This window comes from Zootoca vivipara, chromosome 1 (genome assembly GCF_965207765.1).
Source record: "Zootoca vivipara chromosome 1, rZooViv2.hap1.1, whole genome shotgun sequence".
In the NCBI taxonomy this organism is placed as follows: domain Eukaryota; kingdom Metazoa; phylum Chordata; class Lepidosauria; order Squamata; family Lacertidae; genus Zootoca; species Zootoca vivipara.
In genome coordinates, this window is record NC_142582.1 from 50,136,392 (window position 1) to 50,144,570 (window position 8,179).

At 46.9% G+C, this 8,179-nt stretch overlaps 1 pseudogene; it reads left to right on the plus strand.

Moving 5' to 3' along the window:
• The first annotated feature begins 5,221 nt into the window (after positions 1-5,221).
• On the plus strand, positions 5,222-6,784 carry LOC118082458 (A-kinase anchor protein 4 pseudogene; annotated as a pseudogene).
• Positions 6,785-8,179: the final 1,395 nt, after the last annotated feature.

The window sequence follows — 8,179 nt, forward strand, 5'->3', positions numbered from 1 at the left end:
GAAATCCAGCTTGCACTTCTGGGAGTTCTGGGAGTTCTCGGTCCACATACTGCCTAAGCCTGCCTTGTAGAATTTTAAGCATAACCTTGCTAGCGTGTGAAATGAGCGCAATTGTGCGGTAGTTGGAGCATTCTTTGGCACTGCCCTTCTTTGGAATTGGGATGTAGACTGATCTTCTCCAATCCTCTGGCCATTGCTGAGTTTTCCAAACTTGCTGGCATATTGGGTGTAGCACCTTAACAGCATCATCTTTTAAAATTTTAAATAGTTCAGCTGGAATATCATCACTTCCACTACTTATCATCACTTCCAACTTGGTAGCTTTTCTAGCATGGAGAAAAGCTACCAAGTTTGCCTTGTGCTTGTTATATGAAGGGGACCATGAATTGCCCCAATTCTGCTGCCCCTTCTGAGATCAGGGAACATCAAATCTATGCCAGCACACTGCATAGCAGTGATAGAAGTATGGGCCCCGGGGTGTTCTTGGATCCAGCAGAGCAAGGCAGGAAAAAATAACAGTAACTGCATAGGTGAACAAAAACAGAAAGACCAGCATAGGCAGCACCTGCCTTTTAGGCCCTTTAGGTGTTTACACCCATTTCCTGCCTTCTTGACTCATTCACAGGAATAATCAGCTGAGGTGCCTAATGATGGGGAATGGGCTCTGTGAAAGTCTGACTTGCTGTTCACATTGTGGGACAGGGATTCATTAAAGAGCCCTGGGAGAAAATGGCTACAGCAGGGCATAAATGGGGGGTGGGTGTTTCGGGGATCCATGGATGTGCTTGGGGCCAGCTTGGAAGTCTTTGGGTAGGTGTTGATTTTCGACCCCAGCCTCTGCTCCACAGTTTTTCTACATACATGCACCAGGGAGAATCAAGAGTCATTGGAAAGGGCTTGACAGAACCAGCTCCTTCTAATATGCTACAGAAGCTGCTGGTGTAAGCCTTTCCCAGTTACACAGAGTCCACAGCAGGTATGGGGAATCTAGTGTGCTCGAGATGTTGTTGGACTCCAGCTCCCATCAGCCCCAGCCAGCACAGCCAATAGTCAGGGATAGTGGGAGTTGTACTCCAATACCTCCTGGAGACCCAGCGCTTCTCTTTCCCTGGTTTAGAGGGCATTTTACTGCTGGCATCGACAGCAAGGCTGCTACCTTCAGACAGCTGGGCAGGAAATAATTGCCACTTGTTCAGAGATTATTGGCCAGAACATGGAGGGAAATAAAAAGAGGAATCTGTCATTGCAAGGAATATTAAACACTGTGGAGAAGGAGGAAGGGGAGTGGGTGGAGAGAGTTTTATCACCTCCGTTTTGGAACTGTGTTCAAAGGCCAGTTAGCGCTAGTTCAGTACTACTTTTCACTGAATGGAACTGATCGCTGGGAAGAGAGCTCTGGGATTTGGCCAGGAAATACCTTTGTTTGGATGGTAACATCAGGCTGTGAGTTATCCTGAGTCCGGTGTTGCACTTCCAACGGCAGCCATTTCTGGCTGTCTTAGAGGAAGAGCAGAGCAGTGCAGTGCGACAACAGGCCCTACACACACACACACACACACACACACACACACACACACCAAGAGTCCCAGCCAGTCCAGTATATGTCAGCTCCAGAAATGGCAGGTACAATATTTTAGCAATTGCACATCATATGCACACACTCAAATCTACTGATCAGGTCTCTTTGTCCGGTGTGTACAAGACATCCACTGCACCCCCCTTGCTCTTCCCTTACTCATCGTGGCACAGAAGGTCTTTGTTTTGCCTGTCTGTTATCAAGGAGACCTGCCATCTCCTCCTTCAGCGGGATGGTTGGTGGGGGCACAGGTGGAGATCTAGTGGAGGCCCAGGGCTGAGAACCATAAAACAACCGGGGCGCAGCTGGGAACAGAGTGAACAGAGAGAGAGGGCGAGGGCGAGGGAGAACAAGAGCAAGATAAGATAGAGAGAGAAATGCAAACTATGTCATGGGAAGAGATGGAGGGTGCATGTGGAAAGCTACTGTAGGCCCATGGGAAAGGAACTCGGGTCCATGGGCTGCCTCCTCCCCCAGCCCCTGGCATCAAAGCCTCCTTGCCTGTCAGTGGGAGAGCTGCCTGCCCGTCACCCACACACCTGCAGCTTAAGTGGGGGCTGGGACCAGACAGAATGTTGCTCTGTCACACAGAGGGGGAGCCGGACTAAGTCACCCCCCCAACCGTTTCTGTCTGTGGCTGCCAGAGGAATGTGACACTCGCCCCGAGACCAGACCCACTGGCCTGACACAAAGAGCCTAGGCAGCAGCAATTTTGCACCACCACCCATCCCAGCCTGAGAATTTAAACAGATACACTGCATATCAAATATATATCAGCGCACCCTGAAGCATCTGCAGAGAGACAGGCGGGTCAAACACACATAATATTGGTGGGCAGGAGGCAGGGAAAGAAGCTCCTTAAATCTATCTGCACTTCCCTCTCCCAAATCTACCTACCTACCTACCCATGGGCAGTAATTCTCAGTTAACTGATCAGTCATATTCCAGATAGCTCAGTTCTGCCCCCCCCCAACATAAATCCTGGCTACGCCCATTTATCTACCTATTACTGTATATTTATATCACACCTGTCTTCCAAGGAGCCTAATATGATATATATCATTCTCTCCCTCTCAATTTTATCCTCAAAACAACCCCACAAGTTTGTTAAGCTCAGAGGCTGTGTCTGGCCCAACAGCCCCCAGTGAACTTCATGACCAAGTAGGGATTTGAACTTTGGTCCCCACAGCATCCCTTCCAATTCTCCTGAAGAATGGCAGCATTCCTCTTCTATGCTACATTTTAAGGATGCAAGCCTATACCTGTGTATCTGGGAGTTAAGCCCCACTGAGCTTCTGAGACAGGTACGAGATGGTGCTGTAAGCCAGTAATGCTCACCTGGATATTGCCAAAGGCCAGAGAGTATTTTAATAAAATCTCATCAGCAGGGCAAAACAATGGAGGATCTAATCCCAGAGGAATAAGAAATTCAGCCCCTGGAGTGCAGAACAGTGGAACAGCCTTTGCCAACGTAGTGCTTGGCTGTGACGGATGGCCATCATAGTCCAAAACATCTGGGGGGCAACAGTTTGGTGAAAGCTAATGGGTGGCACTGTGGGTTTGCCAATCAGAAGGTCGGTGGTTCAAATCCTCGTGACAGGGTGAGCTCCCATTGCTCAGTCCCAGCTCCTGCCAACCTAGCAGTTTGAAAGCACGTCAAAGTGCAAGTAGATAAATAGGTACCGCTCCAGCGGGAAGGTAAACGGCGTTTCCATGTGCTGCTCTGGTTTGCCAGAAGCGGCTTTATCATGCTGGCCACATGACCTGGAAGCTATACGCCGGCTCCTTCAGCCAATAATGCAAGATGAGTGCCGCAACCTCAGAGTCGGTCACGACTGGACCTAATAGTCAGGGGTCTCTTTACCTTTTACCTAATGGGGCCTCAGAGCTCATTTTAATGTTGCTGCTGGGTACCACTCCAGAATCCGCCACCAGGAGGCAGGCTTGTTCTTCTCTGGCTTCTTTATTCCCTTCGCCTTGTGAAAGCTGACTGGTTCCTTTTTGTTAAAGCCCATGCTTGAAAGATTACAGCATCCCAGCATATGGCATAAAAGCGACCACTTGCACAGATAACCTGGGATGTGGACTAAGCTTTTTGCCCAATCTGGTTCACAGCTGGCCTGCCCACCTGTGTCTGTTCAAGAGTGGAGAGCGGCAAATCCAGCAGAAATAATCCATTAGCAAATGCAACATCCTTGGAATACAGTCAAAATGCTAATTGTTCCATTCCCAATGCACTGGGGAAGGGGCTATCCAAAAGGGGCTGGGAGAATGATGAGACAAAATATAATGCAAATGGGCTCAATCCGGGGGTGGGGGTGGTGTCCTTTGGCTTACCGTGGGATGGCTGCCAGACATATCACATTGGTGTGATTGCTTCTGGCAACTGAATCTAATAATTTTGCTGGAGCAGAAATTTCCCTGTGGGTGATCCAAGCCAATCAGAGATCATGTAATGAGCAGAACAGCATCAGAACACTACACTGGTGTGTCTCTCACTTCTGCCATAGAGCTCATTTGGTGGCCTTGAGCAACAATTTCCCCTTCAGCTTCTGTCCCCCTCTGCAACACAGAACCAATAATACTACCTTATAGGGATAGGTTGTAAAGATTAAAAGAAAATGTAATCCCAGCACTTTGAACACTTATCAAAGCACTGTATGTGTAAATGCTTTTTAGCATCTGACATTATGATGTTCTTCGACACCAGTAAATAAAATCATGGGACTAAAAGCAACCAATTGGATTTGGCTGTATATGCTGACATCAGTATCGGGAAATGATAGCAATTTTAACCAAAAAGCAAACATTTTTGCATAGTGTCAAAAAAGATGGCATTTTTCAGCAATGCCAAAAATGATTACAAAAAGTGATGAGTAACTTGTAAACATACTTTGTGAAAAGATGTAAGATGTACTTTGAGAAAGATGTGAACATACTTTGTGAAAAATAGCATTAGCAAGTACCAGGTTAACCTGAAATGTGGATCCATCAAAAGATCAAACAGGATGAAACACACAAACTGGGTCTGCCTCCTAGTGGGTCTCTTTCTTACCTGCTCAGAGATCCACATGCTTCCACTTATTCTCTTGATCATCAAATTGACTGCTCGAAGGAATTGCCTTAATCCTCATCTAGATGATAGTTTAAAAAAATTACAAAGCTAAAACACAGGCACCTCCCTGGTTGGTTGGTTGGTTGGTTGGTTGGTGGGTGGGTGGGTGGGTGGGTTGGATGCTTTGTGATGTCATTGTTGCTACATGTCCACACAAGTGAAAATGTCCTTTGCTGGCAGAAGAGCATGGAAAGATAAGAGAGGTAACATCTTGAGTCTTGCAGGGTCACCAAAGCAGCTCATCTGAAAAGAAAGACTCTCTACAGCCCTGGTTACAGTAGTGGTGGAAAGGCACACTCTTGCTAAAGCATTTGGCAACTCTTTGCTGGTTGGTGGGAAGACACTGATGCTTTGTGAAGTCACCACTGCTGTTATGTGTCCACATAAGTGAGAAGACCACCTGGAGGTAGGAAGAGCATGGAAGATTAAGAGGAGGCAACATCCCAAGTCTGGCCGGGTCATCCAAGCTGCTCAGCTGGAAGAAGAACACTGCACAGCTCTTGATCCATTTCTACTTGTAACCAACAAAGATGGCACAGGAAGTTGACTGGCTCAGCAGCCAGGCTGGTGTGTGCAAGATAAACCTCTACAGCCCTAATACACATAAAGACCAGGAACGTAAAGTGATTTGCTTTGTCGATGTTGCCAACCTGAACTCAAAGGAGAGAGATGTAGCTACTGGCCCATCCAAGAACACCTCTGACCCTGCCAATGAGCTGGACTTGGTGAATATGGAAGAGAGGGAGATCATCATAATCAAGGACAATGAGCAAAACAGCTACTTTAATACTGAGGGAGCAGTTTGCCTTTTCAAGCAAGGCTCCATTGATGACGACAATATTGTCGGCTGGCTCAACAATGACCTCCAGAAATATGCAGTTGGATTCCAGCAAGCGCTGACATCCTTAAAAACGCCTCGAAAGAGGGTGCTTGACTTGGCATCCAGGAACAACAACAACACTTCTTCCAGCGCCGGTAGTGAGGGAGGGAATTCAGATGACATTGCCTATTACGCCAATAAGCTCTGCAACTTAGTTGTTGAAATGACACGCAAGGAGATCAAGGAGAAATGGGAAAGCACAGGGAAATGCACCCGCCATATCATTGGCAACAGGAACAAGGCAAATGCAGCTGAGAATATGGAACGATGCAAGACACCTCCAGAAATATCTATCAAGAGGGACGACCCATTTTCATGTGACAACGACTTCAAGCAACACGAAGCCATGTATATGGACAAAGAAAGGAAAGATGACATGGCTTCCATAAACAAAGGGATGATGGTGTATGCAAATCAGGTTGCTTCAGACATGATGCTGTCTTTCCTGAAGACCATGAGAGTCCAGAAAGGTAGGCACCCTCCGCCAGCATGTGCCGTTTTGAAAGAGGTACTTATGAAGCACACCAGGGAAATCGTATCAGACTTAATAGACTCCTCCATGAAAAACCTGCACAACATCACAGGGGCGCTCATGACAGACTCTGATTTTGTCTGTGGACTGAAGAGGAACCTTTACAAGGCTGGAACCCAGAAGACCGCAGAGATTTTGGAAGTCATGGTGAAGCGCTTGTTTAAACTCATCTTGGGAGATGATAAGCAGTACAGAGCTCAAAACTTCGCCTTTGCAACCTATAAAGCAGGGGGGCCCCGGGGCCATTGCAGTCAGGGCATGCAGTTTGCATCCATGAAAAGGGAGTCTTGTGACTATGGAAAGGAAAGAGCAGGTGGCTCATGCCCAAGGAAACATTTTCCAGCAGGAACCAAGGTGCCGGACAAGCAATCCCTGGATCTGTATGCCAAAGAGCTTCTGGTAACAGCACTGCAGCAGATACAGCAGCACCTGCTGGAAAAGAACAAAGACTGTAGACCTCGTGATTGCAACACCTCCTCATATGGCTACATTCCCCGTGACTATGACAGGGCAGAGGGGAGCTGTGGTCCAAAATTCAGGTCATGCGACAGAAAAGCAGACCCCTGCCATTCGGACAGCATGAAAGATAAAGGACAACTCATAATGTCCATGGTCCAGAAGATTTTGGACGAGGCTGGCTTAAATCTAGATGAGAACTGTGGGGACAAAAACAGGGGATAGGAGCAGAGGCCTTGGTGGGGAAGGAGCTTCCCAAACCAGAACCAACATAGCAACATCAAATGCATATGACAATATGGAGCAAGATGGATTCGAGCACATTTATTGACCAATTGATGGAATCTGTGATGAAGATGATCTCTCTTTTCATAACTAAAGGCATTTGCTCTGGTATTAGCTAATTAGATACCATCATCACAGCCCCACTGCAAGCAGCAGTGGCATGAATTCAAACTGGTTGATAAAACGGTAGCCGGGCAAGATCATCGATTAAAAGCAAACATTAAAAAGTCAGAAGAGGAGAGAGGCCCTGTTATTAATTCCCTCACCAAAGCTTAACAAAAGTAGACCGGTAACAGTCAGCTAGTTACTAGGTGTTACCCAAAACAACAATAGTGACTAACAGGACTTCTTCTGGTAGGTGGGACAGGGTTAGAAAGTACACCACCATCCTCTTCTTGATCCTGTACATCTTAGGAAGGCCCCTGTTTCAGCTAGCCCTTCTCAGCTTATCAAAAGCACAATTGGATTAAATCTACCAGAAACCCATTCAGGTCAATGTTTTGTTTTGCATTAGAGTTTGAAATGCCACCCTTAAACATGGCAGCAGCCCTTGCAAAACTTGGTGCCTTTCAGATGTTTTGGACTACAACTCCCAATACCTAGTTGCTGGCATGGGGCTAACGGAAGTTGTGGTTCAAAACAGAGTTGCATGAGAGGAGCTTTGAATAAATGGGAGATCAATTAGGGCCCCTCCTGCCCTCCCTCACTTCTAACACTAATATCCATTTAGCCGGATGATGCTCTTTCCTTCATGGTTTCTCCTTTGTGGCTGGAATATTGGTGAACCACAGACATGTCTGAGATCTGTGTCGGGGGACACACACCACAGCTGCGGGGGTGGAGAGTAGGTGTAGGAGCCCCTGCAGAAGCAGCTCCTACAGAGTTTCACATGTGTGAAGAGCATAGCAGCCACTGGCATTAAAAAGTGTGCTCCCTAGAATGCCAATGGACTCATTGCGGCAACCATTCTGATGCACGAAGACCTAAGAAAGTGGCAAGTACATGGATGTGTGTGAAGTGTAATCAAATGCCGTTCAGTGTCAAAACCTAAAGTGGTCACTTGAAAGTCAAGGGCAGATCCACACTGTGCATGTGAAACACATTCAATGCACATTTAAAGCACATGACACACACACACATCCAAGAATCGTGGGAACTGTAGTTTGTTAAGGGTGCATGGGATTGTAGCTCTGTGAGGGGGGAGGGAACTACAGGGAAATACTCCTATCTCTTTAAGTTTTTTCTTTTGAACTTTAAAGCTGTCGCATAAAGTAAATGGGGGAAGGGGCTCTAATTTTATGGGGTGGGCTCTGATTTTGTTTGGAGCAGCAGTGC